Genomic DNA, 26,228 nt, shown 5'->3' on the forward strand with positions numbered 1-26,228 from the left:
CTTATTCATAACCAGATTTGGTATTTGACAATGCAAGGTGGTCTCTCTCTCTCGGCAAAATGAAAGCAGCTTCCAGCCCCTTTCATGAAGGACTACTTGTGCATATTGCAAGTGAGCAAAAGAGCATACAGCACCTGGTATTCCCAGGCGGTCTCCCATCCAAGTACTAACCAGGCCCAACCTTGCTTAGCTTCCGAGATCGGACGAGATCGGGCGTTGCTTTTTTTTAAAATCTTTTTATTAATGTTATTTTCAGTTTCACAAATCCACAAGTTTATGAGCACAATGCTATTACTTCATATTTCGCATACAAACATATATCACAATACACCCCTATTTTTTTTTTTTTTTTTTTTTTTTTTTTTTTTTTTATAATTCCAATAACATCAGCACAGACTCACCCATCGACATTGGTTCCCCAATTAAAGCAAATGCCTCCCCCCTCCACTTTCTCTATCAGTGAATTACCACTCATAAAAAAGTCTGTTACCTCCTCCCCGCCATATTTACACACCATTCCCACATCCCTCTTCATTATAGCTTTAAACAAATGCTTAATTTCCACTGTCCTCCTTTCAAAATGTGCATAGTTCCGTCTAAGCACTACAGCGTGTCGGGCATGACTTAAGACATAATTCAGGACACCAACATTCACACCCTTCCTCCTCCCAAAAACCCCAAATAAAAATAAAGTCCTCCACCCATCCTCCAAGTCCAGTTCCATTGCCCAATTGTCCTTCAGCAGTGTTTTAAGAAATTCGAAGAATCCCTTCAAACTGTCACACTCCAGAAAATAATGCATAAAACTCTCACGGCCACCTTCACAGACATCACACATAGCATTTACCTCCTCATTAATTTCATGCAAGACCACATTAGTATAGATTCTGTTGTGCCTCATGAGGAAATCATTGTTATCACAGTCAATACTGTTATATTTCACATTGATATTAGACCATATTTTTCCCACCTCATATCCAACAAACACTCTCCTCCACACCCTTTCTGCTGCTGGCTCTTTAAACACCTCATCTATCAACCATCCATATACTTTCTTCACAGACATATTTTTCATTTTACACTTCACCCCCTCCTCCATTACATATAGCTCAGGCAAGTCTCCTGCTTCCCGGCCTACACACCCACCTTTTATGAGGTCGACCCACTCCACTGGCAGGCTCAATTTAATCCTTTCATAAATCTTTCTTACTTTTACTCTACACTCCATCCCCTCCAATTCACATACAGAATCATAAATACAGTTCCCTCTGAGGAATCCTGGGATCACCTCATTCATCACATCTCTCACCTGCCTAATCCCACCTTCCATAAATTGGGGTACATGCAAAGTCCTGTTGTTACATTTTATTTTTTCATTTAAAAACAGTGGCAGATTTACAAAGCTCTGCATCTCATCGCAATCATATTCCATTTTAGGTAACAGACATCTCCACGCCTCCAACACCTCCCGGTAAAACTCAGGTATCCCCACCGTCATTGACGGCTTAAACCCCATAAACCAACCATTCTCCCCCATCCCTCCCACATCATTAATGTACTTTTTCAGCATTTCCTTCCAACCATATTGACACCTTCCCATCATATATTTTTGCACAGTCCTAATTCTCATGGCTTTTCTTTTTATTTCCAGATCTATTAACTTTAAACCCCCCTTCCCTCTCCTCCCCACAAGTGTTTTCTGTGCAATCTTCACCCCTTTCCCTTCCCAAATAAAGTTACACACAATTTTGTTCAGCTCATTCATCACCCATGCTGGCATTTCCATCACACTCATCACATACACACATATTGACATCAACATACTATTCACCACAACCACCTTCCCTTTCAACCTCAACTTCCTCGCCCTCCATGCATTGCATACAGTTCCTATTTTACTTATCACCCCAGTCCATGTGGCATTCCTAGCCCCCTCGCTATCCACACCCAAATTTACACCCAACACCCTCATATATGCCTCTTCCACCCGTAGCCCCACCTCTACTCTCTCTACCCTTCCTATATACATAATTTCGGACTTGTCTTTATTGATCTTTGCCCCTGATGCTCTACCATACGTCTCTACCAACTCCAACACTCTCCTCACACTCCCTCCATCCCTAACCGTGATTGTTGTGTCATCTGCATAGTGATTTATGACACACCTCCCTCCATATGGCAAAACTATCCCCTCCACCCTGTCATCTTCCTTAATGAGTGTAGCCAGTGGCTCTACCACTATAGCATACAGTAGTGCTGACAGCGGACACCCCTGCCTCACTGACCTCCCTATCACAAACCTGTCTGTCAAAACCCCATTCACCTTTATACAACTCTGTGCACCCCCGTATAACCTCCTTACCCATCCCACCAGCTTCTCTCCAAACCCAAACTTCTCTAACACCCTAAACAGATACTCGTGCTCTACCCTATCAAACGCCTTGTTCCAGTCTATCCCCACCACTACCCCCCCTATCCCATCCCTCTTCATATACTCTATCACATCCCTAACTGTCCCTATTGTGTCCGCTATATCCCTACCCGGTACACTATAACTCTGTGTTGGCTGCACTATCTCCCCTATTACTCTCTTCACCCTATTGGCTAACACTTTGGTCAGGATCTTATAATCCACATTCATTAAACTAATCGGCCTATAATTCCCTAGATCTAGTCTGCTACCTTTCTTATATAAAATTGTTATCACCCCTTCCACCATTCTATCCTGTACTAACCCTGTCCTCTCCATCCCTCTAAACACCTCCACCAAAATTGGTGCTACCTCATTCTTATACTCTTTGTACCACTCAATCCCTATCCCGTCACTCCCCGGGCTTTTCCCACTTGTCAAACCTCCAATTGCTTCTATCACCTCTGATTCACTTATTTCCCTATCACACCACACCCTATCCGTCTCACTCACCTTGCTCTGCACGCTATCCAACACCTCATCTATACTACCCTCATCTACCCCCCCCTTTTTATACAACTCCCCATAAAACTCTTGCACCCTCTCCAATATCTCCACATAATCCTCTGTTGCCACCCCATCCTTTTTATTGATTTCATTAATATATGCCCTACTCTGCTTTCTTTTTTCTAAACCCAGAAAAAAACCTGTACACTTCTCACCTTCCAAAGTATATTTTGCTTTGCTCCTCAGAATTGCTCCCCTGCACTTCTCCTTCTCAAACCTATCCAGCTCCAGCTTTACCTCTAAATACTTCTCCATGCTGTACCCTTCCTCGTCCTCTGCCTTTCCTAACTCCACTCTCACTCTTTCCCTCAAACCCTTCTCTTCCCTCATCATCCTTTCTTTCCTCCTCTTACTATACTGAATACTAAATGATTTAATCCCATTCTTTATTCTCTCCCATCTCTCCCCCACTCCATTGTCCATACTGTCACACTCTGCATAACCTGCCCTCCTCTCATCCTCTCTATCCAACAACCCCCTAATCTGCTGCTTGTACTCCTCCTCACTGACATACCCCGCATTCAGAATCCACACCCCCCCCCCCTACCTCCTCACTCCCTATCTTAATCGTAAATCTTACCCCATCGTGATCACTAAAACTATTCCCCTGATGTCTGAATCTATCTATATACCTAATGCTTTCTGCCTGTACTAAAACTAAATCTATTCTACTCTGCTTCATCACCCCCTCCCTCATCTGCTTCCTCTTGAATTCCCTCTTCCCTGGATTCTCATATCTCCATACATCCACAAGGCCCTTGTCTGCCATCATCTCCAATAGCATAGCTCTCGACTTGTCCCCTCTAAGTTCTACACCCTTACCGATATCTAATCTGCTACATTTAATATTGAAGTCCCCCACTACAATACACCTCCCCACTATTAACCCTTTCAACTCCTCTATAATACTCCTCTTGTCCATTTCCACATTTGGCACATATATATTGATAAGTCTAAAAACGACTTTCCGATATGTAAATTCTATTGCCAAAATCCTCCCTGCTTGATCCCTATACACCTCCCTTACGTCATCCACCCTATCGTTTTTAATTAGTATTGCTACCCCTCTTGCATTACTCGCCCCATTATTATAGAGCATGTCACCCTCCCATTCCTCCCTCATTACCTCCAATTTCCTTTCATCCCAATTTGTCTCCTGTATGCACATTATATCACTCCTGTACACATACATTAAACCCTTCATTTTTCTTCTGTCCCTTAACCCATTAACATTTATGGAAGTTACGGTGGCCATGAGAGCTAAACAAAAAAACGAAAAAATATAACCAATCATTCAAATTGTCACTTGCCACTTTCCAGCTGGTCGTCACTCTGCAGCCCCCGTCTTATGTCCTGCTCAGCTGCCCTCCTGTCACACCGTCGGTGTGCCACAACGACTGCGTTTTTCAACGCCTCCTCCTCCTCCATACCCTTTCGTGCTCCTCTATTTCTCTGCGGCAGCCCCCCCTGTCGCGGCATGCCCTCGCCTTTCTCCTCCAACGCTTTCCGCCGCTTCTCCTCCTTCGCTGTCGCTCCGGCCCTCTTCTTCTTTCTACCACCTCCTTGCTCCATGCCCTCCTCTCCCCCTTCCTCGTGCTCCATCTCGCTGTCCAGCTCGTCCTGCGTGTCTTCCTGGTCTCCGTCCTCTCCTCCGACCACGCTCGCATCCTCTGCTCCCGAGCTCTGTCCTGTCTGGAACTCTTCGCCTCCCTCCTCCTCCTCGCCAGCCAATTCCTCTCCTTCCTCCTCATTCAGCTCCTTTGCCCGGACGTCCTCTCCCCGCTCGCTCCCTTCTCCATCTGCATCCTCCCCGCTCCGCTGCGCACACTCCCTGGCATAATGTCCGGTTTTGCCACATTTAAAACACCTGAAATCCGGACAGTCTTTAAAAACATGCCCCGGCTTTATGCACAGCCTACAGACTCTCACCTGCCGGTCATGGATCACCCGAAAGTACTCTGTGCCTCTCAATGTCTCAAACTTGGTGGAGTAGGGGAGCGAACGGACCTGCTCTGTAAAACGCACCTTTAAAAAGCGCGTCCCATCCACAATCTCCGTTCCAGGCCACACTCGACGCTTAATGGTCGAGATGGCCTGTACTCCCCACTCCTCCAGCCTTGCTAAAATCCTCCCATCTTGCATATACACCGGCAGGTTAATAAAAGAGACCACCATTTCATTGTTGACAATGTCACTGCCATGAACCAGAGCCCCTCTCACTCTGATGCCATCCATGAGCTTCACCTTCCCGTCATTGTCCTTCATAGTGAGCTCATATTTCCTGTCGCCTCTCGTTCTGCAGCCAAGCACCACTCCACACTGCTTCTTCACCTCTTTCAACAAGTCCATTGTGGAAATCTGTTCAGTTCCTTCCACCACCACTTCCACAGTTAACTCCTTCCCATATTTGTCTCTCTCGCCGGCCAATCCTCCTTCACTCGTTTTGTCCACGTGCTGTTCCATTGTTAGCTCCAGTCCATTGTTCGTTGCCATGCTAGCCGTCCGCGACATAAACCACAAAAACACAAAAAGTCCCCCAAACAGCAACAGCTGCTGGGGGAAAGACAACTAACACCTACACACAACTATTTATGAACAAAAAATGAAGGAAAGAAACGAAATAACACTGTATCACGACAAAAACGTACTCTGAAACAAACAGTCTCCACGTGCTCTGTGCGCACTCACTTCCTGTGTCTCACAAAGTGGGCGTTGCCATGCTGGTTTGGCCGTACGAAATACGTCGACAACCATAGGCTACTTATTCATAACCAGTTTTGGTATTTGACAACGCAAGGTGGTCTCTCTCTCTCTCTCTCTCTCTCTCTCTCTCTCTCTCTCTCTCTCTCTCTCTCTCTCTCTCTCTCTCTCTCTCTCTCTCTCTCTCTCTCTCTCTCTCTCTCTCTCTCTCTCTCTCGGCAAAATGAAAGCAGCTTCCAGCCCCTTTCATGAAGGACTACTTGTGCATATTGCAAGTGAGCAAAAGAGCATACAGCACCTGGTATTCCCAGGCGGTCTCCCATCCAAGTACTAACCAGGCCCAACCTTGCTTAGCTTCCGAGATCGGACGAGATCGGGCGTTGCCATGCTGGTTTGGCCGTACGAAATACGTCGACAACCATAGGCTACTTATTCATAACCAGATTTGGTATTTGACAATGCAAGGTGGTCTCTCTCTCTCGGCAAAATGAAAGCAGCTTCCAGCCCCTTTCATGAAGGACTACTTGTGCATATTGCAAGTGAGCAAAAGAGCATACAGCACCTGGTATTCCCAGGCGGTCTCCCATCCAAGTACTAACCAGGCCCAACCTTGCTTAGCTTCCGAGATCGGACGAGATCGGGCGTTGCCATGCTGGTTTGGCCGTACGAAATACGTCGACAACCATAGGCTACTTATTCATAACCAGATTTGGTATTTGACAATGCAAGGTGGTCTCTCTCTCTCGGCAAAATGAAAGCAGCTTCCAGCCCCTTTCATGAAGGACTACTTGTGCATATTGCAAGTGAGCAAAAGAGCATACAGCACCTGGTATTCCCAGGCGGTCTCCCATCCAAGTACTAACCAGGCCCAACCTTGCTTAGCTTCCGAGATCGGACGAGATCGGGCGTTGCCATGCTGGTTTGGCCGTACGAAATACGTCGACAACCATAGGCTACTTATTCATAACCAGATTTGGTATTTGACAACGCAAGGTGGTCTCTCTCTCTCTCTCTCTCTCTCTCTCTCTCTCTCTCTCTCTCTCGGCAAAATGAAAGCAGCTTCCAGCCCCTTTCATGAAGGACTACTTGTGCATATTGCAAGTGAGCAAAAGAGCATACAGCACCTGGTATTCCCAGGCGGTCTCCCATCCAAGTATTAACCAGGCCCAACCTTGCTTAGCTTCCGAGATCGGACGAGATCGGGCGTTGCCATGCTGGTTTGGCCGTACGAAATACGTCGACAACCATAGGCTACTTATTCATAACCAGATTTGGTATTTGACAATGCAAGGTGGTGTCTCTCTCTCTCTCTCAGGAAAATGAAAGCAGCTTCCAGCCCCTTTCATGAAGGACTACTTGTGCATATTGCAAGTGAGCAAAAGAGCATACAGCACCTGGTATTCCGAGGCAGTCTCCCATCCAAGTACTAACCAGGCCCAGCCTTGCTTAGCTTCCGAGATCGGACGAGATCGGGCGTTGCCATGCTGGTTTGGCCGTACGAAATACGTCGACAACCATAGGCTACTTATTCATAACCAGATTTGGTATTTGACAATGCAAGGTGGTCTCTCTCTCTCTCTCTCTCTCAGGAAAATGAAAGCAGCTTCCAGCCCCTTTCATGAAGGACTACTTGTGCATATTGCAAGTGAGCAAAAGAGCATACAGCACCTGGTATTCCAAGGCGGTCTCCCATCCAAGTACTAAACAGGCCCAGCCTTGCTTAGCTTCCGAGATCGGACGAGATCGGGCGTTGCCATGCTGGTTTGGCCGTACGAAATACGTCGACAACCATAGGCTACTTATTCATAACCAGATTTGGTATTTGACAATGCAAGGTGGTCTCTCTCTCTCTCTCTCTCTCTCTCTCTCTCTCTCTCTCTCTCTCAGGAAAAAGAAAGCAGCTTCCAGCCCCTTTCATGAAGGACTACTTGTGCATATTGCAAGTGAGCAAAAGAGCATACAGCACCTGGTATTCCCAGGCGGTCTCCCATCCAAGTACTAACCAGGCCCAACCTTGCTTAGCTTCCGAGATCTGACGAGATCGGGCGTTGCCATGCTGGTTTGGCCGTACGAAATACGTCGACAACCATAGGCTACTTATTCATAACCAGATTTGGTATTTGACAACGCAAGGTGGTCTCTCTCTCTCTCTCTCTCTCTCGGCAAAATGAAAGCAGCTTCCAGCCCCTTTCATGAAGGACTACTTGTGCATATTGCAAGTGAGCAAAAGAGCATACAGCACCTGGTATTCCCAGGCGGTCTCCCATCCAAGTACTAACCAGGCCCAACCTTGCTTAGCTTCCGAGATCGGACGAGATCGGGCGTTGCCATGCTGGTTTGGCCGTTGGAAATACGTCGACAACCATAGGCTACTTATTCATAACCAGATTTGGTATTTGACAATGCAAGGTGGTCTCTCTCTCTCGGCAAAATGAAAGCAGCTTCCAGCCCCTTTCATGAAGGACTACTTGTGCATATTGCAAGTGAGCAAAAGAGCATACAGCACCTGGTATTCCCAGGCGGTCTCCCATCCAAGTACTAACCAGGCCCAACCTTGCTTAGCTTCCGAGATCGGACGAGATCGGGCGTTGCCATGCTGGTTTGGCCGTACGAAATACGTCGACAACCATAGGCTACTTATTCATAACCAGATTTGGTATTTGACAATGCAAGGTGGTCTCTCTCTCTCGGCAAAATGAAAGCAGCTTCCAGCCCCTTTCATGAAGGACTACTTGTGCATATTGCAAGTGAGCAAAAGAGCATACAGCACCTGGTATTCCCAGGCGGTCTCCCATCCAAGTACTAACCAGGCCCAACCTTGCTTAGCTTCCGAGATCGGACGAGATCGGGCGTTGCCATGCTGGTTTGGCCGTACGAAATACGTCGACAACCATAGGCTACTTATTCAAAACCAGATTTGGTATTTGACAATGCAAGGTGGTCTCTCTCTCTCTCTCTCTCTCAGGAAAATGAAAGCAGCTTCCAGCCCCTTTCATGAAGGACTACTTGTGCATATTGCAAGTGAGCAAAAGAGCATACAGCACCTGGTATTCCCAGGCGGTCTCCCATCCAAGTACTAACCAGGCCCAACCTTGCTTAGCTTCCGAGATCGGACGAGATCGGGCGTTGCCATGCTGGTTTGGCCGTACGAAATACGTCGACAACCATAGGCTACTTATTCAAAACCAGATTTGGTATTTGACAATGCAAGGTGGTCTCTCTCTCTCTCTCTCAGGAAAATGAAAGCAGCTTCCAGCCCCTTTCATGAAGGACTACTTGTGCATATTGCAAGTGAGCAAAAGAGCATACAGCAACTGGTATTCCCAGGCGGTCTCCCATCCAAGTACTAACCAGGCCCAACCTTGCTTAGCTTCCGAGATCGGACGAGATCGGGCGTTGCCATGCTGGTTTGGCCGTACGAAATACGTCGACAACCATAGGCTACTTATTCATAACCAGATTTGGTATTTGACAATGCAAGGTGGTCTCTCTCTCTCTCTCTCAGGAAAATGAAAGCAGCTTCCAGCCCCTTTCATGAAGGACTACTTGTGCATATTGCAAGTGAGCAAAAGAGCATACAGCACCTGGTATTCCCAGGCGGTCTCCCATCCAAGTACTAACCAGGCCCAACCTTGCTTAGCTTCCGAGATCGGACGAGATCGGGCGTTGCCATGCTGGTTTGGCCGTACGAAATACGTCGACAACCATAGGCTACTTATTCATAACCAGATTTGGTATTTGACAATGCAAGGTGGTCTCTCTCTCTCGGCAAAATGAAAGCAGCTTCCAGCCCCTTTCATGAAGGACTACTTGTGCATATTGCAAGTGAGCAAAAGAGCATACAGCACCTGGTATTCCCAGGCGGTCTCCCATCCAAGTACTAACCAGGCCCAACCTTGCTTAGCTTCCGAGATCGGACGAGATCGGGCGTTGCCATGCTGGTTTGGCCGTACGAAATACGTCGACAACCATAGGCTACTTATTCATAACCAGATTTGGTATTTGACAATGCAAGGTGGTCTCTCTCTCTCGGCAAAATGACAACAGCTTCCAGCCCCTTTCATGAAGGACTACTTGTGCATATTGCAAGTGAGCAAAAGAGCATACAGCACCTGGTATTCCCAGGCGGTCTCCCATCCAAGTACTAACCAGGCCCAACCTTGCTTAGCTTCCGAGATCGGACGAGATCGGGCGTTGCCATGCTGGTTTGGCCGTACGAAATACGTCGACAACCATAGGCTACTTATTCATAACCAGATTTGGTATTTGACAATGCAAGGTGGTCTCTCTCTCTCGGCAAAATGAAAGCAGCTTCCAGCCCCTTTCATGAAGGACTACTTGTGCATATTGCAAGTGAGCAAAAGAGCATACAGCACCTGGTATTCCCAGGCGGTCTCCCATCCAAGTACTAACCAGGCCCAACCTTGCTTAGCTTCCGAGATCGGACGAGATCGGGCTTTGCCATGCTGGTTTGGCCGTACGAAATACGTCGACAACCATAGGCTACTTATTCATAACCAGATTTGGTATTTGACAATGCAAGGTGGTCTCTCTCTCTCGGCAAAATGAAAGCAGCTTCCAGCCCCTTTCATGAAGGACTACTTGTGCATATTGCAAGTGAGCAAAAGAGCATACAGCACCTGGTATTCCCAGGCGGTCTCCCATCCAAGTACTAACCAGGCCCAACCTTGCTTAGCTTCCGAGATCGGACGAGATCGGGCGTTGCCATGCTGGTTTGGCCGTACGAAATACGTCGACAACCATAGGCTACTTATTCATAACCAGATTTGGTATTTGACAATGCAAGGTGGTCTCTCTCTCTCGGCAAAATGACAACAGCTTCCAGCCCCTTTCATGAAGGACTACTTGTGCATATTGCAAGTGAGCAAAAGAGCATACAGCACCTGGTATTCCCAGGCGGTCTCCCATCCAAGTACTAACCAGGCCCAACCTTGCTTAGCTTCCGAGATCGGACGAGATCGGGCGTTGCCATGCTGGTTTGGCCGTACGAAATACGTCGACAACCATAGGCTACTTATTCATAACCAGATTTGGTATTTGACAATGCAAGGTGGTCTCTCTCTCTCGGCAAAATGAAAGCAGCTTCCAGCCCCTTTCATGAAGGACTACTTGTGCATATTGCAAGTGAGCAAAAGAGCATACAGCACCTGGTATTCCCAGGCGGTCTCCCATCCAAGTACTAACCAGGCCCAACCTTGCTTAGCTTCCGAGATCGGACGAGATCGGGCGTTGCCATGCTGGTTTGGCCGTACGAAATACGTCGACAACCATAGGCTACTTATTCATAACCAGATTTGGTATTTGACAATGCAAGGTGGTCTCTCTCTCTCTCTCTCAGGAAAATGAAAGCGGCTTCCAGCCCCTTTCATGAAGGACTACTTGTGCATATTGCAAGTGAGCAAAAGAGCATACAGCAACTGGTATTCCCAGGCGGTCTCCCATCCAAGTACTAACCAGGCCCAACCTTGCTAAGCTTCCGAGATCGGACGAGATCGGGCGTTGCCATGCTGGTTTGGCCGTACGAAATACGTCGACAACCATAGGCTACTTATTCATAACCAGATTTGGTATTTGACAATGCAAGGTGGTCTCTCTCTCTCGGCAAAATGAAAGCAGCTTCCAGCCCCTTTCATGAAGGACTACTTGTGCATATTGCAAGTGAGCAAAAGAGCATACAGCACCTGGTATTCCCAGGCGGTCTCCCATCCAAGTACTAACCAGGCCCAACCTTGCTTAGCTTCCGAGATCGGACGAGATCGGGCGTTGCCATGCTGGTTTGGCCGTACGAAATACATCGACAACCATAGGCTACTTATTCATAACCAGATGTGGTATTTGACAATGCAAGGTGGTCTCTCTCTCTCTCTCTCAGGAAAATGAAAGCAGCTTCCAGCCCCTTTCATGAAGGACTACTTGTGCATATTGCAAGTGAGCAAAAGAGCATACAGCACCTGGTATTCCCAGGCGGTCTCCCATCCAAGTACTAACCAGGCCCAACCTTGCTTAGCTTCCGAGATCGGACGAGATCGGGCGTTGCCATGCTGGTTTGGCCGTACGAAATACGTCGACAACCATAGGCTACTTATTCATAACCAGATTTGGTATTTGACAATGCAAGGTGGTCTCTCTCTCTCGGCAAAATGAAAGCAGCTTCCAGCCCCTTTCATGAAGGACTACTTGTGCATATTGCAAGTGAGCATACAGCACCTGGTATTCCCAGGCGGTCTCCCATCCAAGTACTAACCAGGCCCAACCTTGCTTAGCTTCCGAGATCGGACGAGATCGGGCGTTGCCATGCTGGTTTGGCCGTACGAAATACGTCGACAACCATAGGCTACTTATTCATAACCAGATTTGGTATTTGACAATGCAAGGTGGTCTCTCTCTCTCGGCAAAATGACAACAGCTTCCAGCCCCTTTCATGAAGGACTACTTGTGCATATTGCAAGTGAGCAAAAGAGCATACAGCACCTGGTATTCCCAGGCGGTCTCCCATCCAAGTACTAACCAGGCCCAACCTTGCTTAGCTTCCGAGATCGGGCGTTGCCATGCTGGTTTGGCCGTACGAAATACGTCGACAACCATAGGCTACTTATTCATAACCAGATTTGGTATTTGACAATGCAAGGTGGTCTCTCTCTCTCGGCAAAATGAAAGCAGCTTCCAGCCCCTTTCATGAAGGACTACTTGTGCATATTGCAAGTGAGCAAAAGAGCATACAGCACCTGGTATTCCCAGGCGGTCTCCCATCCAAGTACTAACCAGGCCCAACCTTGCTTAGCTTCCGAGATCGGACGAGATCGGGCGTTGCCTTTTTTTTTATCTTTTTATTAGTGTTTTTTCAATTCACAAATTTACAAGACATACTGACATTCACATGTGCATAATCACACACAATATCCACCACCAATGACCAAAGGAACAATATTTACAAAAGCAACTCCTTCGTCACCAATTGATTAACATCTTTCCCCCTTCTCCTTCAGAAACTAATGTATTCCCATGCACAAAGAAGGATTTTACATCCACTCCACCATAATTCCAAAGAAGTCCAATGCTTCTCTTCATGAGTGTCTTACACAAGGGTTTAATCTTTACCTTGCGCCCCTCAAAGTGGGCAAAGTTCCGTCGTAGCACCACAGCATATCTGGCGTGACTTAAAACAAAGTTAATTAAACACAGATTTGTTTTTTTGCTCTTAGCAAACACCCCAAACAAAAACAGAGGCCTCCACCCATCCTCCAAGTCAAACTCCCAACTCCAGTTCTCCACCAACAAGGCCTTGATGAAAACAAAGAAATCAACCAAATCAACACAATCCAAAAAATAATGTAAAAAGCTCTCACGACCACCATTACACACATCACACATTATATTCACCTCATTATTAATAGCATGTAGCACCACGTTTGTGTATATTCTGTTGTGTCTTATCAGAAAGTCATTATTTTCGCATTCAATGGTGTTATATTTGATGTTTAAGTTTGACCAAATTTTCTTCACCTCCATATCCACAAATACTCCACTCCACACCTTCTCCGCCGCTGGCGCCTTGAACATATTAACAATTAACCATCCATATATTTTCTTTACACTCATACTGTCCATCATACATTTCTCGCCATCCTCCATGACATACATCACCGGCATACAGTCATCCCTATGAAACATACATTGTGTTTGCAAGAGAGTAGCCCATTCCAAAGGTATGCTTGACTTGATTTTTTCATATATCTTGCAAACTTCCTCTCTGCTCTCCATTCCCTCCCACTCACACACCGTGTCGTATATACAGTTCCCTCTGAGAAATCCCGGGATGGCCTCATAAACAATGTCCTTCACCTGCTTAATGCCTCCGAAGAAGAACTTGGGCTCATACAAGGTTTTTTGGTTCCACTTGATCTTCTCATTTAAAAACAGAGGCAGATTCACAATCCCAGTTAAAGTCCCACAATCATATTCTACCTTTGGCAGAATCCTTCTCCAAGCCTCCAGCACCTCCCTGTATATCTCTGGTATTCCAACCGTCATTGACTGCTTGAACCCCATGTACCAAGCACTGTCCCCCATCCCTCCCACATCATTAACATATTTCCTTAACAACTCCTTCCACCCATAGTCCCATTGTCCAACCATATATTTTCTCACAGTTTTTATCCTCAGTGCAGTCTTCTTTGTTTCCAAATCCACTAAGTTCAGACCTCCCTCCCACCATTTCCCCACCAGAGTGTTCTTTGCAATTTTAACACCTTTCCCGTCCCACATGAAATCACACACTATTTTATTTAGAGCATTCATAACCCACTCTGGCATGTCAATGACGTTCATCACATATACACACACTGAGAGTAACAAACTATTTACCACAATGACCTTTCCCTTTAAACGCAATCTTCGCCCTCTCCACGATATACATACAGTCCTTATTTTATTAATCACCCCTGTCCAAGTCACATCCCTCGCCTCCCGACTGTCCACTCCTAGATGCACACCCAATACTTTTATATATTTCTCCTCTACCCTTAACCCCACGTCTTCTCTCTCCACCCGTCCTATATACATTATTTCTGACTTGTCCTTATTAATCCTTGCCCCTGACGCTTGTCCATATTTCTCCACCAGCTCTAGCACCCTTTTCACACTTTCCCCATCCCTCACTGTGATTGTGGTATCATCGGCATACTGGTTGACTACACATATCCCCCCATATGGCAGCCCAATCCCTGTCACCCCCTGGTCCCTCTTAATCAGTGTGGCCAGAGGCTCTGCACAGATGGCATATAATAGTGCAGATAGAGGACATCCCTGCCTCACAGACCTCCCCACCTCAAATCTATCGGTCAACACTCCATTCACCTTTACACAGCTCCTGGCACTCCCATATAACCTCCTCACCCAACCCACCATTCTGTCCCCAAACCCTACCTTCCCCAATACCCTGTACAAAAACTCATGCTCTACTCTATCAAATGCTTTATTCCAGTCTATCCCTATTACCACTCCCCCTATCTTATCTCTCTTCAAGTATTCTATCACGTCCCTAACTGTCCCTATCGTGTCTGCTATATCCCTACCTGGCACACTATAACTTTGTGTTGGCTGCACTATCCCCCCTATGACTCTCTTCATCCTATTCGCTAACACTTTGGTCAGTATTTTATAGTCTACATTCAATAAACTAATGGGCCTATAGTTCCCCAGATCCAATTTACTTCCCTTCTTGTACAATATAGTGATTACACCCTCCACCATTCTACTCTGTACTATCCCTGTTCTCTCCATCCCTCTAAATACTTCCACTAAAATTGGTGCCACCTGGTTTTTATACACCTTGTAAAACTCTGTCCCTATCCCATCACTCCCCGGGCTCTTCCCACTGTTCAGACCCCCTATCGCTTCTATCACCTCTGCCCCATTAATTTCCCTGTCACACCACCCCCTATCCATCTCCCCTAACTCACTTTCCATACTATCCAACACCTCCTCCATGCTGCCCTCATCCACTCCTCCTCTCTGATACAATTCCCCATAAAACTCCTGCACCCTCTCCAGTATCTCCACGTAATCATTTGTTGTCACCCCCTCCTTATTATTGATTTCATGTATATATGTCCTACCCTGCTTTCTCTTCTCCAGCCCTAAGAAATATCCGGTACATTTCTCCCCCTCCAGAGCATATACCGCCTTACTCCTCAAAATTGCCCCTCTACATTTTTCCCTCTCAAACCTGTCTAAATCCATTTTTGCCTCTAAATAACTCTCCATACTATACCCCTCCTCATCCTCGGCCCTGTTTAACTCCACCCTCAGCCTTTCCCTCAAACCCTGTTCTTCCTTCACCCTCCTTCTTTTCCTTTTCCTACTATACCTGATACTGATTGATTTAATCATATCCTTCACCACCTCCCATCTCTCCCCTACACTCTCATCCACCCTATCAACCTCCCTATACTCTTCTACCCTCTCCGTTTCCCTACCTAATAACTCCCTAATCTGCTGCTCATACTCTTCCTCCTCAATATACCCTGCATTCAATATCCACAATCCTCCACCTACCTCCTCTTGCCCTACCTTAATTCTAAACCTAACAGCATCATGATCACTAAAGCTATTTCCCTGGTGTCTTATACTATCCACATATCCTACCATTTCCCCCTGTACTAAAACTAAATCTATCCTACTCTGTTTCAAAACACCTTCCCTCATCTGCCTCCTCGTGAACTCCCTCATGTCTGGATGCTCATTTCTCCACACATCAATCAATCCTTTGTCCCTTATTATATTCAGCAAAATACTCCTCGACATTTCCCATCTAAATTCTACCCCCTTCCCTACATCTAATCTACTGCATTTAGTATTGAAATCCCCCACTATTATGCACCTCCCAGTTATCAACCCCTCTAACTCCTGTAATACACCCCTCTTATCTAACTCTATATTTGGCACATAGACATTTATTAATCTAAATTCTACCTCCCTATATCTGAACTCAATGACTAAAATCCGCCCTATCTCATCCCTGTACACCTCCCTGGCCTCTTCCACCTTATCCTTCTTAATTAAAATCGCCACCCCCCGTGCGTTCCTAGCCCCATTATTGTAAAACATGTCACCTTCCCATTCCTCCCTCATCTCCTTCACCTTGTCCTCATCCCAGTTTGTTTCTTGTATACACATAATATCACTCCTATATACATACACCAGTTCCTTCATTTTCCTTCTGGCTCTTAGGCCATTAACATTTACAGATGTTACAGTGGTCATGAGAGCAAACCCACAAAAGAAATAAACAAAACCAATCATATGAAAATTGTCACTTGCCATCTCCCAGCTGTTCGCCATTCCGCAGCCCCCGTCTTTGGTCCGTCTCAGCGTCCCTCTCATCCCGCCGTCGTGCTGCCACCGTGACTGCGTGTTTCAACGCCTCCTCCTCCACCAACTTCTTTCGCCCTCCTCTATTCCTCTGTGGCAGCCCCTCCAGCCGCAGCACGTCCTCGCCTTTCTTCCCCAACGCTTTCCGCCGCTTCTCCTTAGTTGCCGCTCCGGCCCTCCCCTTCCTTCTGCCACCTCCTTGCTCCATGCCCTCCTCTCCCTCTTCCACGTCCTCCATCTCGCTGTCCAGCTCGTCCTGCGTGTCTTCCTGGTCCCCGTCGTCTCCTCCAACCTCGCTCGCGTCCTCTGCTCCCGAGCTCTGTCCTGTCTTGAGATCGCCGCCTCCCTCCTCCTCCTCATCAGCCAATTCCTCCCCTTCCTCCTCGTTCAGCTCCATGGTCTGGACGTCCTTTCCCCGCTTGCTCCCTTCCACATCCTCTTCCTCCGCGTTCCCCTGGACGCACTCCCTTGCGTAGTGCCCAGCCTTGCCACAGCGGAAACATTTGAATTCTGGGCAGTCCTTAAAAATATGCCCCGGCTTGATGCACAACCGACAGACTCTCACCTGCCGGTCATGGATAACCCTAAAGTATTCAGTGCCTCTCAAAGTCTCAAACTTGGTGGAGTATGGGAGCGAACGGACCTGCTCCGTGAAACGCACCTTTAAAAAGCGTGTCCCATCCACAATCTCCGTTCCCGGCCACACTCGACGCTTAACAGTCGAGATGGCCTGTACTCCCCACTCCTCCAGTCTCGCTATAATTCTCCAATCCTGCAGATACACCGGCAGGTTGATGAATGACACCACCATCTCATTATTTACAATGTCACTGCCATGCACCAGAGCCCCTCTCACTCTGATGCCATCCATGAGCTTCACCTTCCCGTCATTGTCCTTCATGGTGAGCTCATATTTCCTGTCACCTCTCGTCCTGCAGCCAAGCACCACTCCACACTGCTTCTTCACCTCCTTGCACAAGTCCATTGTGGAAATGTTTTCAGTTCCTTCCACCACCACTTCCACAGTCAACTCCTTCCCATATTTGTCTCTCTCACCGTCCTTGACTCTCTCCTTTTGTCCACCTTCAATCGGCACGTTTGCCCCGTTAGTTGTTTGTTTGTCCTTCGGTTGTCCTCCTTCACTCCTTTTGTCCACAGGCTGTTCCATTGTTAAATCCAGTCCATTGTTCGTTGCCATGCTAGCCGTCCGCGACATAAAACACAGAACCACAAAAAGTCCCCCAAACAGCAAAAGCTGCTGGGGGAAAGGCAACTAACACAAACACAAAACTATTTACGGACAAAAAATGAAAGAAAGAAACGAAATGACACCGTATAACGACAAAAACGTACTATGAAAAAACACTCTCCACCTGCTCTCGGCGCACTCACTTCCTGGTTTGTCACAGAAAGGGGGCGTTGCCATGCTGGTTTGGCCGTACGAAATACGTCGACAACCATAGGCTACTTATTCATAACCAGATGTGGTATTTGACAATGCAAGGTGGTCTCTCTCTCTCTCTCTCAGGAAAATGAAAGCAGCTTCCAGCCCCTTTCATGAAGGACTACTTGTGCATATTGCAAGTGAGCAAAAGAGCATACAGCACCTGGTATTCCCAGGCGGTCTCCCATCCAAGTACTAACCAGGCCCAACCTTGCTTAGCTTCCGAGATCGGACGAGATCGGGCGTTGCCATGCTGGTTTGGCCGTACGAAATACGTCGACAACCATAGGCTACTTATTCATAACCAGATTTGGTATTTGACAATGCAAGGTGGTCTCTCTCTCTCGGCAAAATGAAAGCAGCTTCCAGCCCCTTTCATGAAGGACTACTTGTGCATATTGCAAGTGAGCAAAAGAGCATACAGCACCTGGTATTCCCAGGCGGTCTCCCATCCAAGTACTAACCAGGCCCAACCTTGCTTAGCTTCCGAGATCGGACGAGATCGGGCGTTGCCATGCTGGTTTGGCCGTACGAAATACGTCGACAACCATAGGCTACTTATTCATAACCAGATTTGGTATTTGACAATGCAAGGTGGTCTCTCTCTCTCTCTCTCTCTCTCAGGAAAATGAAAGCGGCTTCCAGCCCCTTTCATGAAGGACTACTTGTGCATATTGCAAGTGAGCAAAAGAGCATACAGCAACTGGTATTCCCAGGCGGTCTCCCATCCAAGTACTAACCAGGCCCAACCTTGCTAAGCTTCCGAGATCGGACGAGATCGGGCGTTGCCATGCTGGTTTGGCCGTACGAAATACGTCGACAACCATAGGCTACTTATTCATAACCAGATTTGGTATTTGACAATGCAAGGTGGTCTCTCTCTCTCGGCAAAATGAAAGCAGCTTCCAGCCCCTTTCATGAAGGACTACTTGTGCATATTGCAAGTGAGCAAAAGAGCATACAGCACCTGGTATTCCCAGGCGGTCTCCCATCCAAGTACTAACCAGGCCCAACCTTGCTTAGCTTCCGAGATCGGACGAGATCGGGCGTTGCCATGCTGGTTTGGCCGTACGAAATACATCGACAACCATAGGCTACTTATTCATAACCAGATGTGGTATTTGACAATGCAAGGTGGTCTCTCTCTCTCTCTCTCGGCAAAATGAAAGCAGCTTCCAGCCCCTTTCATGAAGGACTACTTGTGCATATTGCAAGTGAGCAAAAGAGCATACAGCACCTGGTATTCCCAGGCGGTCTCCCATCCAAGTACTAACCAGGCCCAACCTTGCTTAGCTTCCGAGATCGGACGAGATCGGGCGTTGCCATGCTGGTTTGGCCGTACGAAATACATCGACAACCATAGGCTACTTATTCATAACCAGATGTGGTATTTGACAATGCAAGGTGGTCTCTCTCTCTCTCTCTCAGGAAAATGAAAGCAGCTTCCAGCCCCTTTCATGAAGGACTACTTGTGCATATTGCAAGTGAGCAAAAGAGCATACAGCACCTGGTATTCCCAGGCGGTCTCCCATCCAAGTACTAACCAGGCCCAACCTTGCTTAGCTTCCGAGATCGGACGAGATCGGGCGTTGCCATGCTGGTTTGGCCGTACGAAATACGTCGACAACCATAGGCTACTTATTCATAACCAGATTTGGTATTTGACAATGCAAGGTGGTCTCTCTCTCTCGGCAAAATGAAAGCAGCTTCCAGCCCCTTTCATGAAGGACTACTTGTGCATATTGCAAGTGAGCAAAAGAGCATACAGCACCTGGTATTCCCAGGCGGTCTCCCATCCAAGTACTAACCAGGCCCAACCTTGCTTAGCTTCCGAGATCGGACGAGATCGGGCGTTGCCATGCTGGTTTGGCCGTACGAAATACGTCGACAACCATAGGCTACTTATTCATAACCAGATTTGGTATTTGACAATGCAAGGTGGTCTCTCTCTCTCGGCAAAATGAAAGCAGCTTCCAGCCCCTTTCATGAAGGACTACTTGTGCATATTGCAAGTGAGCAAAAGAGCATACAGCACCTGGTATTCCCAGGCGGTCTCCCATCCAAGTACTAACCAGGCCCAACCTTGCTTAGCTTCCGAGATCGGACGAGATCGGGCGTTGCCATGCTGGTTTGGCCGTACGAAATACTTCGACAACCATAGGCTACTTATTCATAACCAGATTTGGTATTTGACAATGCAAGGTGGTCTCTCTCTCTCGGCAAAATGACAACAGCTTCCAGCCCCTTTCATGAAGGACTACTTGTGCATATTGCAAGTGAGCAAAAGAGCATACAGCACCTGGTATTCCCAGGCGGTCTCCCATCCAAGTACTAACCAGGCCCAACCTTGCTTAGCTTCCGAGATCGGACGAGATCGGGCGTTGCCATGCTGGTTTGGCCGTACGAAATACGTCGACAACCATAGGCTACTTATTCATAACCAGATTTGGTATTTGACAATGCAAGGTGGTCTCTCTCTCTCGGCAAAATGAAAGCAGCTTCCAGCCCCTTTCATGAAGGACTACTTGTGCATATTGCAAGTGAGCAAAAGAGCATACAGCACCTGGTATTCCCAGGCGGTCTCCCATCCAAGTACTAACCAGGCCCAACCTTGCTTAGCTTCCGAGATCGGACGAGATCGGGCGTTGCCATGCTGGTTTGGCCGTACGAAATACGTCGACAACCATAGGCTACTTATTCATAACCAGATTTGGTATTTGACAATGCAAGGTGGTCTCTCTCTCTCTCTCTCTCTCTCAGGAAAATGAAAGCGGCTTCCAGCCCCTTTCATGAAGGACTACTTGTGCATATTGCAAGTGAGCAAAAGAGCATACAGCAACTGGTATTCCCAGGCGGTCTCCCATCCAAGTACTAACCAGGCCCAACCTTGCTAAGCTTCCGAGATCGGACGAGATCGGGCGTTGCCATGCTGGTTTGGCCGTACGAAATACGTCGACAACCATAGGCTACTTATTCATAACCAGATTTGGTATTTGACAATGCAAGGTGGTCTCTCTCTCTCGGCAAAATGAAAGCAGCTTCCAGCCCCTTTCATGAAGGACTACTTGTGCATATTGCAAGTGAGCAAAAGAGCATACAGCACCTGGTATTCCCAGGCGGTCTCCCATCCAAGTACTAACCAGGCCCAACCTTGCTTAGCTTCCGAGATCGGACGAGATCGGGCGTTGCCATGCTGGTTTGGCCGTACGAAATACATCGACAACCATAGGCTACTTATTCATAACCAGATGTGGTATTTGACAATGCAAGGTGGTCTCTCTCTCTCTCTCTCGGCAAAATGAAAGCAGCTTCCAGCCCCTTTCATGAAGGACTACTTGTGCATATTGCAAGTGAGCAAAAGAGCATACAGCACCTGGTATTCCCAGGCGGTCTCCCATCCAAGTACTAACCAGGCCCAACCTTGCTTAGCTTCCGAGATCGGACGAGATCGGGCGTTGCCATGCTGGTTTGGCCGTACGAAATACATCGACAACCATAGGCTACTTATTCATAACCAGATGTGGTATTTGACAATGCAAGGTGGTCTCTCTCTCTCTCTCTCAGGAAAATGAAAGCAGCTTCCAGCCCCTTTCATGAAGGACTACTTGTGCATATTGCAAGTGAGCAAAAGAGCATACAGCACCTGGTATTCCCAGGCGGTCTCCCATCCAAGTACTAACCAGGCCCAACCTTGCTTAGCTTCCGAGATCGGACGAGATCGGGCGTTGCCATGCTGGTTTGGCCGTACGAAATACGTCGACAACCATAGGCTACTTATTCATAACCAGATTTGGTATTTGACAATGCAAGGTGGTCTCTCTCTCTCGGCAAAATGAAAGCAGCTTCCAGCCCCTTTCATGAAGGACTACTTGTGCATATTGCAAGTGAGCAAAAGAGCATACAGCACCTGGTATTCCCAGGCGGTCTCCCATCCAAGTACTAACCAGGCCCAACCTTGCTTAGCTTCCGAGATCGGACGAGATCGGGCGTTGCCATGCTGGTTTGGCCGTACGAAATACGTCGACAACCATAGGCTACTTATTCATAACCAGATTTGGTATTTGACAATGCAAGGTGGTCTCTCTCTCTCGGCAAAATGACAACAGCTTCCAGCCCCTTTCATGAAGGACTACTTGTGCATATTGCAAGTGAGCAAAAGAGCATACAGCACCTGGTATTCCCAGGCGGTCTCCCATCCAAGTACTAACCAGGCCCAACCTTGCTAAGCTTCCGAGATCGGACGAGATCGGGCGTTGCCATGCTGGTTTGGCCGTACGAAATACGTCGACAACCATAGGCTACTTATTCATAACCAGATTTGGTATTTGACAATGCAAGGTGGTCTCTCTCTCTCGGCAAAATGAAAGCAGCTTCCAGCCCCTTTCATGAAGGACTACTTGTGCATATTGCAAGTGAGCAAAAGAGCATACAGCACCTGGTATTCCCAGGCGGTCTCCCATCCAAGTACTAACCAGGCCCAACCTTGCTTAGCTTCCGAGATCGGACGAGATCGGGCGTTGCCATGCTGGTTTGGCCGTACGAAATACGTCGACAACCATAGGCTACTTATTCATAACCAGATTTGGTATTTGACAATGCAAGGTGGTCTCTCTCTCTCGGCAAAATGAAAGCAGCTTCCAGCCCCTTTCATGAAGGACTACTTGTGCATATTGCAAGTGAGCAAAAGAGCGTACAGCACCTGGTATTCCCAGGCGGTCTCCCAACCAAGTACTAACCAGGCCCAACCTTGCTTAGCTTCCGAGATCGGACGTTACCATGCTGGTTTGGCCGTACGAAATACTTCGACAACCATAGGCTACTTATTCATAACCAGATTTGGTATTCGACAATGCAAGGTGGTCTCTCTCTCTCTCTCTCTCTCTCTCTCTCTCTCTCTCTCTCTCTCTCTCTCTCTCTCTCTCTCTCTCTCTCTCTCTCTCTCTCTCTCTCTCTCTCTCTCTCTCTCTCAATCTCTCTCTCTCTCGGCAAAATGAAAGCAGCTTCCATTCCCTTTCATGAAGGACTACTTGTGCATATTGCAAGTGAGCAAAAGAGCATACAGCACCTGGTATTCCCAGGCGGTCTCCCATCCAAGTACTAACCAGGCCCAACCTTGCTTAGCTTCCGAGATCGGACGAGATCGGGCGTTGCCATGCTGGTTTGGCCGTACGAAATACGTCGACAACCATAGGCTACTTATTCATAACCAGATTTGGTATTTGACAATGCAAGGTGGTCTCTCTCTCTCGGCAAAATGAAAGCAGCTTCCAGCCCCTTTCATGAAGGACTACTTGTGCATATTGCAAGTGAGCAAAAGAGCATACAGCACCTGGTATTCCCAGGCGGTCTCCCATCCAAGTACTAACCAGGCCCAACCTTGCTTAGCTTCCGAGATCGGACGAGATCGGGCGTTGCCATGCTGGTTTGGCCGTACGAAATACGTCGACAACCATAGGCTACTTATTCATAACCAGATTTGGTATTTGACAATGCAAGGTGGTCTCTCTCTCTCTCTCTCTCTCTCTCTCTCTCTCTCTCTCTCTCTCTCAGGAAAATGAAAGCGGCTTCCAGCCCCTTTCATGAAGGACTACTTGTGCATATTGCAAGTGAGCAAAAGAGCATACAGCACCTGGTATTCCCAGGCGGTCTCCCATCCAAGTACTAACCAGGCCCAACCTTGCTAAGCTTCCGAGATCGGACGAGATCGGGCGTTGCCATGCTGGTTTGGCCGTACGAAATACGTCGACAACCATAGGCTACTTATTCATAACCAGATTTGGTATTTGACAATGCAAGGTGGTCTCTCTCTCTCGGCAAAATGAAAGCAGCTTCCAGCCCCTTTCATGAAGGACTACTTGTGCATATTGCAAGTGAGCAAAAGAGCATACAGCACCTGGTATTCCCAGGCGGTCTCCCATCCAAGTACTAACCAGGCCCAACCTTGCTTAGCTTCCGAGATCGGACGAGATCGGGCGTTGCCATGCTGGTTTGGCCGTACGAAATACGTCGACAACCATAGGCTACTTATTCATAACCAGATTTGGTATTTGACAATGCAAGGTGGTCTCTCTCTCTCGGCAAAATGAAAGCAGCTTCCAGCCCCTTTCATGAAGGACTACGAGCGTACAGCACCTGGTATTCCCAGGCGGTCTCCCAACCAAGTACTAACCAGGCCCAACCTTGCTTAGCTTCCGAGATCGGACGTTACCATGCTGGTTTGGCCGTACGAAATACTTCGACAACCATAGGCTACTTATTCATAACCAGATTTGGTATTCGACAATGCAAGGTGGTCTCTCTCTCTCTCTCTCTCTCTCTCTCTCTCTCTCTCTCTCTCTCTCTCTCTCTCTCTCTCTCTCTCTCTCTCTCTCTCTCTCTCTCTCTCTCGGCAAAATGAAAGCAGCTTCCATTCCCTTTCATGAAGGACTACTTGTGCATATTGCAAGTGAGCAAAAGAGCATACAGCACCTGGTATTCCCAGGCGGTCTCCCATCCAAGTACTAACCAGGCCCAACCTTGCTTAGCTTCCGAGATCGGACGAGATCGGGCGTTGCCATGCTGGTTTTGGCCGTACGAAATACGTCGACAACCATAGGCTACTTATTCATAACCAGATTTGGTATTTGACAATGCAAGGTGGTCTCTCTCTCTCGGCAAAATGAAAGCAGCTTCCAGCCCCTTTCATGAAGGACTACTTGTGCATATTGCAAGTGAGCAAAAGAGCATACAGCACCTGGTATTCCCAGGCGGTCTCCCATCCAAGTACTAACCAGGCCCAACCTTGCTTAGCTTCCGAGATCGGACGAGATCGGGCGTTGCCATGCTGGTTTGGCCGTACGAAATACGTCGACAACCATAGGCTACTTATTCATAACCAGATTTGGTATTTGACAATGCAAGGTGGTCTCTCTCTCTCTCTCTCTCTCTCTCTCTCTCTCTCTCTCTCTCTCAGGAAAATGAAAGCGGCTTCCAGCCCCTTTCATGAAGGACTACTTGTGCATATTGCAAGTGAGCAAAAGAGCATACAGCAACTGGTATTCCCAGGCGGTCTCCCATCCAAGTACTAACCAGGCCCAACCTTGCTTAGCTTCCGAGATCGGACGAGATCGGGCGTTGCCATGCTGGTTTGGCCGTACGAAATACGTCGACAACCATAGGCTACTTATTCATAACCAGATTTGGTATTTGACAATGCAAGGTGGTCTCTCTCTCTCGGCAAAATGAAAGCAGCTTCCAGCCCCTTTCATGAAGGACTACTTGTGCATATTGCAAGTGAGCAAAAGAGCATACAGCACCTGGTATTCCCAGGCGGTCTCCCATCCAAGTACTAACCAGGCCCAACCTTGCTTAGCTTCCGAGATCGGACGAGATCGGGCGTTGCCATGCTGGTTTGGCCGTACGAAATACATCGACAACCATAGGCTACTTATTCATAACCAGATTTGGTATTTGACAATGCAAGGTGGTCTCTCTCTCTCTCTCTCTCTCTCTCTCAGGAAAATGAAAGCAGCTTCCAGCCCCTTTCATGAAGGACTACTTGTGCATATTGCAAGTGATTAAAAGAGCATACAGCACCTGGTATTCCCAGGCGGTCTCCCATCCAAGTACTAACCAGGGCCCAACCTTGCTTAGCCTCCGAGATCGGACGAGATCGGGCGTTGCCATGCTGGTTTGGCCGTACGAAATACGTCGACAACCATAGGCTACTTATTCATAACCAGATTTGGTATTTGACAATGCAAGGTGGTCTCTCTCTCTCGGCAAAATGACAGCAGCTTCCAGCCCCTTTCATGAAGGACTACTTGTGCATATTGCAAGTGAGCAAAAGAGCATACAGCACCTGGTATTCCCAGGCGGTCTCCCATCCAAGTACTAACCAGGCCCAACCTTGCTTAGCTTCCGAGATCGGACGAGATCGGGCGTTGCCATGCTGGTTTGGCCGTACGAAATACGTCGACAACCATAGGCTACTTATTCATAACCAGATTTGGTATTTGACAATGCAAGGTGGTCTCTCTCTCTCGGCAAAATGAAAGCAGCTTCCAGCCCCTTTCATGAAGGACTACTTGTGCATATTGCAAGTGAGCAAAAGAGCATACAGCACCTGGTATTCCCAGGCGGTCTCCCATCCAAGTACTAACCAGGCCCAACCTTGCTTAGCTTCCGAGATCGGACGAGATCGGGCGTTGCCATGCTGGTTTGGCCGTACGAAAT

General features: G+C 47.6%; 40 non-coding genes and 14 pseudogenes across 40 annotated transcripts; all 54 read right to left on the reverse strand.

Annotated features, from left to right (window-relative positions):
- Positions 1-5,963: 5,963 nt before the first annotated feature.
- Positions 5,964-6,082, reverse strand: LOC136939348 (5S ribosomal RNA). The gene has a single exon (XR_010875807.1). It is a non-coding gene; the product is annotated as a 5S ribosomal RNA (ribosomal RNA).
- A 145-nt stretch (positions 6,083-6,227) lies between these two features.
- LOC136939364 (5S ribosomal RNA) lies at positions 6,228-6,346 on the reverse strand. The gene has a single exon (XR_010875818.1). It is a non-coding gene; the product is annotated as a 5S ribosomal RNA (ribosomal RNA).
- A 145-nt stretch (positions 6,347-6,491) lies between these two features.
- On the reverse strand, positions 6,492-6,610 carry LOC136939376 (5S ribosomal RNA). The gene has a single exon (XR_010875829.1). It is a non-coding gene; the product is annotated as a 5S ribosomal RNA (ribosomal RNA).
- A 179-nt stretch (positions 6,611-6,789) lies between these two features.
- Positions 6,790-6,908, reverse strand: LOC136939392 (5S ribosomal RNA). Its single transcript, XR_010875844.1, has one exon. It is a non-coding gene; the product is annotated as a 5S ribosomal RNA (ribosomal RNA).
- Positions 6,909-7,059: 151 nt separating this feature from the next.
- LOC136939401 (5S ribosomal RNA) lies at positions 7,060-7,178 on the reverse strand (annotated as a pseudogene).
- Positions 7,179-7,333: 155 nt separating this feature from the next.
- On the reverse strand, positions 7,334-7,452 carry LOC136939400 (5S ribosomal RNA; annotated as a pseudogene).
- A 179-nt stretch (positions 7,453-7,631) lies between these two features.
- LOC136939390 (5S ribosomal RNA) lies at positions 7,632-7,750 on the reverse strand. The gene has a single exon (XR_010875842.1). It is a non-coding gene; the product is annotated as a 5S ribosomal RNA (ribosomal RNA).
- Positions 7,751-7,907: 157 nt separating this feature from the next.
- LOC136939391 (5S ribosomal RNA) lies at positions 7,908-8,026 on the reverse strand. Its single transcript, XR_010875843.1, has one exon. It is a non-coding gene; the product is annotated as a 5S ribosomal RNA (ribosomal RNA).
- Positions 8,027-8,171: 145 nt separating this feature from the next.
- On the reverse strand, positions 8,172-8,290 carry LOC136939388 (5S ribosomal RNA). Its single transcript, XR_010875840.1, has one exon. It is a non-coding gene; the product is annotated as a 5S ribosomal RNA (ribosomal RNA).
- A 145-nt stretch (positions 8,291-8,435) lies between these two features.
- LOC136939399 (5S ribosomal RNA) lies at positions 8,436-8,554 on the reverse strand. The gene has a single exon (XR_010875846.1). It is a non-coding gene; the product is annotated as a 5S ribosomal RNA (ribosomal RNA).
- A 155-nt stretch (positions 8,555-8,709) lies between these two features.
- LOC136939354 (5S ribosomal RNA) lies at positions 8,710-8,828 on the reverse strand. Its single transcript, XR_010875808.1, has one exon. It is a non-coding gene; the product is annotated as a 5S ribosomal RNA (ribosomal RNA).
- Positions 8,829-8,979: 151 nt separating this feature from the next.
- On the reverse strand, positions 8,980-9,098 carry LOC136939396 (5S ribosomal RNA; annotated as a pseudogene).
- Positions 9,099-9,249: 151 nt separating this feature from the next.
- LOC136939355 (5S ribosomal RNA) lies at positions 9,250-9,368 on the reverse strand. Its single transcript, XR_010875809.1, has one exon. It is a non-coding gene; the product is annotated as a 5S ribosomal RNA (ribosomal RNA).
- A 145-nt stretch (positions 9,369-9,513) lies between these two features.
- Positions 9,514-9,632, reverse strand: LOC136939356 (5S ribosomal RNA). The gene has a single exon (XR_010875810.1). It is a non-coding gene; the product is annotated as a 5S ribosomal RNA (ribosomal RNA).
- A 145-nt stretch (positions 9,633-9,777) lies between these two features.
- On the reverse strand, positions 9,778-9,896 carry LOC136939357 (5S ribosomal RNA). Its single transcript, XR_010875811.1, has one exon. It is a non-coding gene; the product is annotated as a 5S ribosomal RNA (ribosomal RNA).
- A 145-nt stretch (positions 9,897-10,041) lies between these two features.
- Positions 10,042-10,160, reverse strand: LOC136939393 (5S ribosomal RNA). Its single transcript, XR_010875845.1, has one exon. It is a non-coding gene; the product is annotated as a 5S ribosomal RNA (ribosomal RNA).
- A 145-nt stretch (positions 10,161-10,305) lies between these two features.
- On the reverse strand, positions 10,306-10,424 carry LOC136939358 (5S ribosomal RNA). Its single transcript, XR_010875812.1, has one exon. It is a non-coding gene; the product is annotated as a 5S ribosomal RNA (ribosomal RNA).
- Positions 10,425-10,569: 145 nt separating this feature from the next.
- Positions 10,570-10,688, reverse strand: LOC136939359 (5S ribosomal RNA). Its single transcript, XR_010875813.1, has one exon. It is a non-coding gene; the product is annotated as a 5S ribosomal RNA (ribosomal RNA).
- Positions 10,689-10,833: 145 nt separating this feature from the next.
- LOC136939360 (5S ribosomal RNA) lies at positions 10,834-10,952 on the reverse strand. The gene has a single exon (XR_010875814.1). It is a non-coding gene; the product is annotated as a 5S ribosomal RNA (ribosomal RNA).
- Positions 10,953-11,103: 151 nt separating this feature from the next.
- On the reverse strand, positions 11,104-11,222 carry LOC136939403 (5S ribosomal RNA; annotated as a pseudogene).
- A 145-nt stretch (positions 11,223-11,367) lies between these two features.
- LOC136939361 (5S ribosomal RNA) lies at positions 11,368-11,486 on the reverse strand. The gene has a single exon (XR_010875815.1). It is a non-coding gene; the product is annotated as a 5S ribosomal RNA (ribosomal RNA).
- A 151-nt stretch (positions 11,487-11,637) lies between these two features.
- LOC136939362 (5S ribosomal RNA) lies at positions 11,638-11,756 on the reverse strand. The gene has a single exon (XR_010875816.1). It is a non-coding gene; the product is annotated as a 5S ribosomal RNA (ribosomal RNA).
- Positions 11,757-11,893: 137 nt separating this feature from the next.
- Positions 11,894-12,012, reverse strand: LOC136939363 (5S ribosomal RNA). Its single transcript, XR_010875817.1, has one exon. It is a non-coding gene; the product is annotated as a 5S ribosomal RNA (ribosomal RNA).
- A 145-nt stretch (positions 12,013-12,157) lies between these two features.
- On the reverse strand, positions 12,158-12,266 carry LOC136939351 (5S ribosomal RNA; annotated as a pseudogene).
- Positions 12,267-18,165: 5,899 nt separating this feature from the next.
- On the reverse strand, positions 18,166-18,284 carry LOC136939365 (5S ribosomal RNA). Its single transcript, XR_010875819.1, has one exon. It is a non-coding gene; the product is annotated as a 5S ribosomal RNA (ribosomal RNA).
- A 145-nt stretch (positions 18,285-18,429) lies between these two features.
- Positions 18,430-18,548, reverse strand: LOC136939367 (5S ribosomal RNA). The gene has a single exon (XR_010875820.1). It is a non-coding gene; the product is annotated as a 5S ribosomal RNA (ribosomal RNA).
- Positions 18,549-18,705: 157 nt separating this feature from the next.
- LOC136939404 (5S ribosomal RNA) lies at positions 18,706-18,824 on the reverse strand (annotated as a pseudogene).
- A 145-nt stretch (positions 18,825-18,969) lies between these two features.
- LOC136939368 (5S ribosomal RNA) lies at positions 18,970-19,088 on the reverse strand. Its single transcript, XR_010875821.1, has one exon. It is a non-coding gene; the product is annotated as a 5S ribosomal RNA (ribosomal RNA).
- Positions 19,089-19,239: 151 nt separating this feature from the next.
- LOC136939369 (5S ribosomal RNA) lies at positions 19,240-19,358 on the reverse strand. Its single transcript, XR_010875822.1, has one exon. It is a non-coding gene; the product is annotated as a 5S ribosomal RNA (ribosomal RNA).
- A 151-nt stretch (positions 19,359-19,509) lies between these two features.
- Positions 19,510-19,628, reverse strand: LOC136939370 (5S ribosomal RNA). Its single transcript, XR_010875823.1, has one exon. It is a non-coding gene; the product is annotated as a 5S ribosomal RNA (ribosomal RNA).
- Positions 19,629-19,773: 145 nt separating this feature from the next.
- Positions 19,774-19,892, reverse strand: LOC136939371 (5S ribosomal RNA). Its single transcript, XR_010875824.1, has one exon. It is a non-coding gene; the product is annotated as a 5S ribosomal RNA (ribosomal RNA).
- A 145-nt stretch (positions 19,893-20,037) lies between these two features.
- LOC136939372 (5S ribosomal RNA) lies at positions 20,038-20,156 on the reverse strand. The gene has a single exon (XR_010875825.1). It is a non-coding gene; the product is annotated as a 5S ribosomal RNA (ribosomal RNA).
- A 145-nt stretch (positions 20,157-20,301) lies between these two features.
- On the reverse strand, positions 20,302-20,420 carry LOC136939373 (5S ribosomal RNA). The gene has a single exon (XR_010875826.1). It is a non-coding gene; the product is annotated as a 5S ribosomal RNA (ribosomal RNA).
- A 145-nt stretch (positions 20,421-20,565) lies between these two features.
- LOC136939374 (5S ribosomal RNA) lies at positions 20,566-20,684 on the reverse strand. Its single transcript, XR_010875827.1, has one exon. It is a non-coding gene; the product is annotated as a 5S ribosomal RNA (ribosomal RNA).
- A 157-nt stretch (positions 20,685-20,841) lies between these two features.
- Positions 20,842-20,960, reverse strand: LOC136939349 (5S ribosomal RNA; annotated as a pseudogene).
- Positions 20,961-21,105: 145 nt separating this feature from the next.
- On the reverse strand, positions 21,106-21,224 carry LOC136939375 (5S ribosomal RNA). Its single transcript, XR_010875828.1, has one exon. It is a non-coding gene; the product is annotated as a 5S ribosomal RNA (ribosomal RNA).
- Positions 21,225-21,375: 151 nt separating this feature from the next.
- On the reverse strand, positions 21,376-21,494 carry LOC136939377 (5S ribosomal RNA). The gene has a single exon (XR_010875830.1). It is a non-coding gene; the product is annotated as a 5S ribosomal RNA (ribosomal RNA).
- A 151-nt stretch (positions 21,495-21,645) lies between these two features.
- Positions 21,646-21,764, reverse strand: LOC136939378 (5S ribosomal RNA). Its single transcript, XR_010875831.1, has one exon. It is a non-coding gene; the product is annotated as a 5S ribosomal RNA (ribosomal RNA).
- A 145-nt stretch (positions 21,765-21,909) lies between these two features.
- Positions 21,910-22,028, reverse strand: LOC136939379 (5S ribosomal RNA). Its single transcript, XR_010875832.1, has one exon. It is a non-coding gene; the product is annotated as a 5S ribosomal RNA (ribosomal RNA).
- A 145-nt stretch (positions 22,029-22,173) lies between these two features.
- LOC136939394 (5S ribosomal RNA) lies at positions 22,174-22,292 on the reverse strand (annotated as a pseudogene).
- A 145-nt stretch (positions 22,293-22,437) lies between these two features.
- LOC136939380 (5S ribosomal RNA) lies at positions 22,438-22,556 on the reverse strand. Its single transcript, XR_010875833.1, has one exon. It is a non-coding gene; the product is annotated as a 5S ribosomal RNA (ribosomal RNA).
- Positions 22,557-22,701: 145 nt separating this feature from the next.
- LOC136939352 (5S ribosomal RNA) lies at positions 22,702-22,810 on the reverse strand (annotated as a pseudogene).
- A 257-nt stretch (positions 22,811-23,067) lies between these two features.
- LOC136939381 (5S ribosomal RNA) lies at positions 23,068-23,186 on the reverse strand. Its single transcript, XR_010875834.1, has one exon. It is a non-coding gene; the product is annotated as a 5S ribosomal RNA (ribosomal RNA).
- Positions 23,187-23,331: 145 nt separating this feature from the next.
- On the reverse strand, positions 23,332-23,450 carry LOC136939383 (5S ribosomal RNA). The gene has a single exon (XR_010875835.1). It is a non-coding gene; the product is annotated as a 5S ribosomal RNA (ribosomal RNA).
- A 181-nt stretch (positions 23,451-23,631) lies between these two features.
- LOC136939395 (5S ribosomal RNA) lies at positions 23,632-23,750 on the reverse strand (annotated as a pseudogene).
- Positions 23,751-23,895: 145 nt separating this feature from the next.
- On the reverse strand, positions 23,896-24,014 carry LOC136939384 (5S ribosomal RNA). Its single transcript, XR_010875836.1, has one exon. It is a non-coding gene; the product is annotated as a 5S ribosomal RNA (ribosomal RNA).
- Positions 24,015-24,134: 120 nt separating this feature from the next.
- Positions 24,135-24,243, reverse strand: LOC136939353 (5S ribosomal RNA; annotated as a pseudogene).
- A 227-nt stretch (positions 24,244-24,470) lies between these two features.
- Positions 24,471-24,590, reverse strand: LOC136939398 (5S ribosomal RNA; annotated as a pseudogene).
- Positions 24,591-24,735: 145 nt separating this feature from the next.
- Positions 24,736-24,854, reverse strand: LOC136939385 (5S ribosomal RNA). The gene has a single exon (XR_010875837.1). It is a non-coding gene; the product is annotated as a 5S ribosomal RNA (ribosomal RNA).
- A 179-nt stretch (positions 24,855-25,033) lies between these two features.
- LOC136939397 (5S ribosomal RNA) lies at positions 25,034-25,152 on the reverse strand (annotated as a pseudogene).
- A 145-nt stretch (positions 25,153-25,297) lies between these two features.
- LOC136939386 (5S ribosomal RNA) lies at positions 25,298-25,416 on the reverse strand. Its single transcript, XR_010875838.1, has one exon. It is a non-coding gene; the product is annotated as a 5S ribosomal RNA (ribosomal RNA).
- A 161-nt stretch (positions 25,417-25,577) lies between these two features.
- On the reverse strand, positions 25,578-25,697 carry LOC136939402 (5S ribosomal RNA; annotated as a pseudogene).
- A 145-nt stretch (positions 25,698-25,842) lies between these two features.
- On the reverse strand, positions 25,843-25,961 carry LOC136939387 (5S ribosomal RNA). Its single transcript, XR_010875839.1, has one exon. It is a non-coding gene; the product is annotated as a 5S ribosomal RNA (ribosomal RNA).
- Positions 25,962-26,106: 145 nt separating this feature from the next.
- Positions 26,107-26,225, reverse strand: LOC136939389 (5S ribosomal RNA). The gene has a single exon (XR_010875841.1). It is a non-coding gene; the product is annotated as a 5S ribosomal RNA (ribosomal RNA).
- Between the last annotated feature and the right edge of the window lie 3 nt (positions 26,226-26,228).

This window comes from Osmerus mordax, unplaced genomic scaffold (assembly GCF_038355195.1).
Source record: "Osmerus mordax isolate fOsmMor3 unplaced genomic scaffold, fOsmMor3.pri Scaffold_191, whole genome shotgun sequence".
In the NCBI taxonomy this organism is placed as follows: Eukaryota; Metazoa; Chordata; class Actinopteri; order Osmeriformes; family Osmeridae; genus Osmerus; species Osmerus mordax.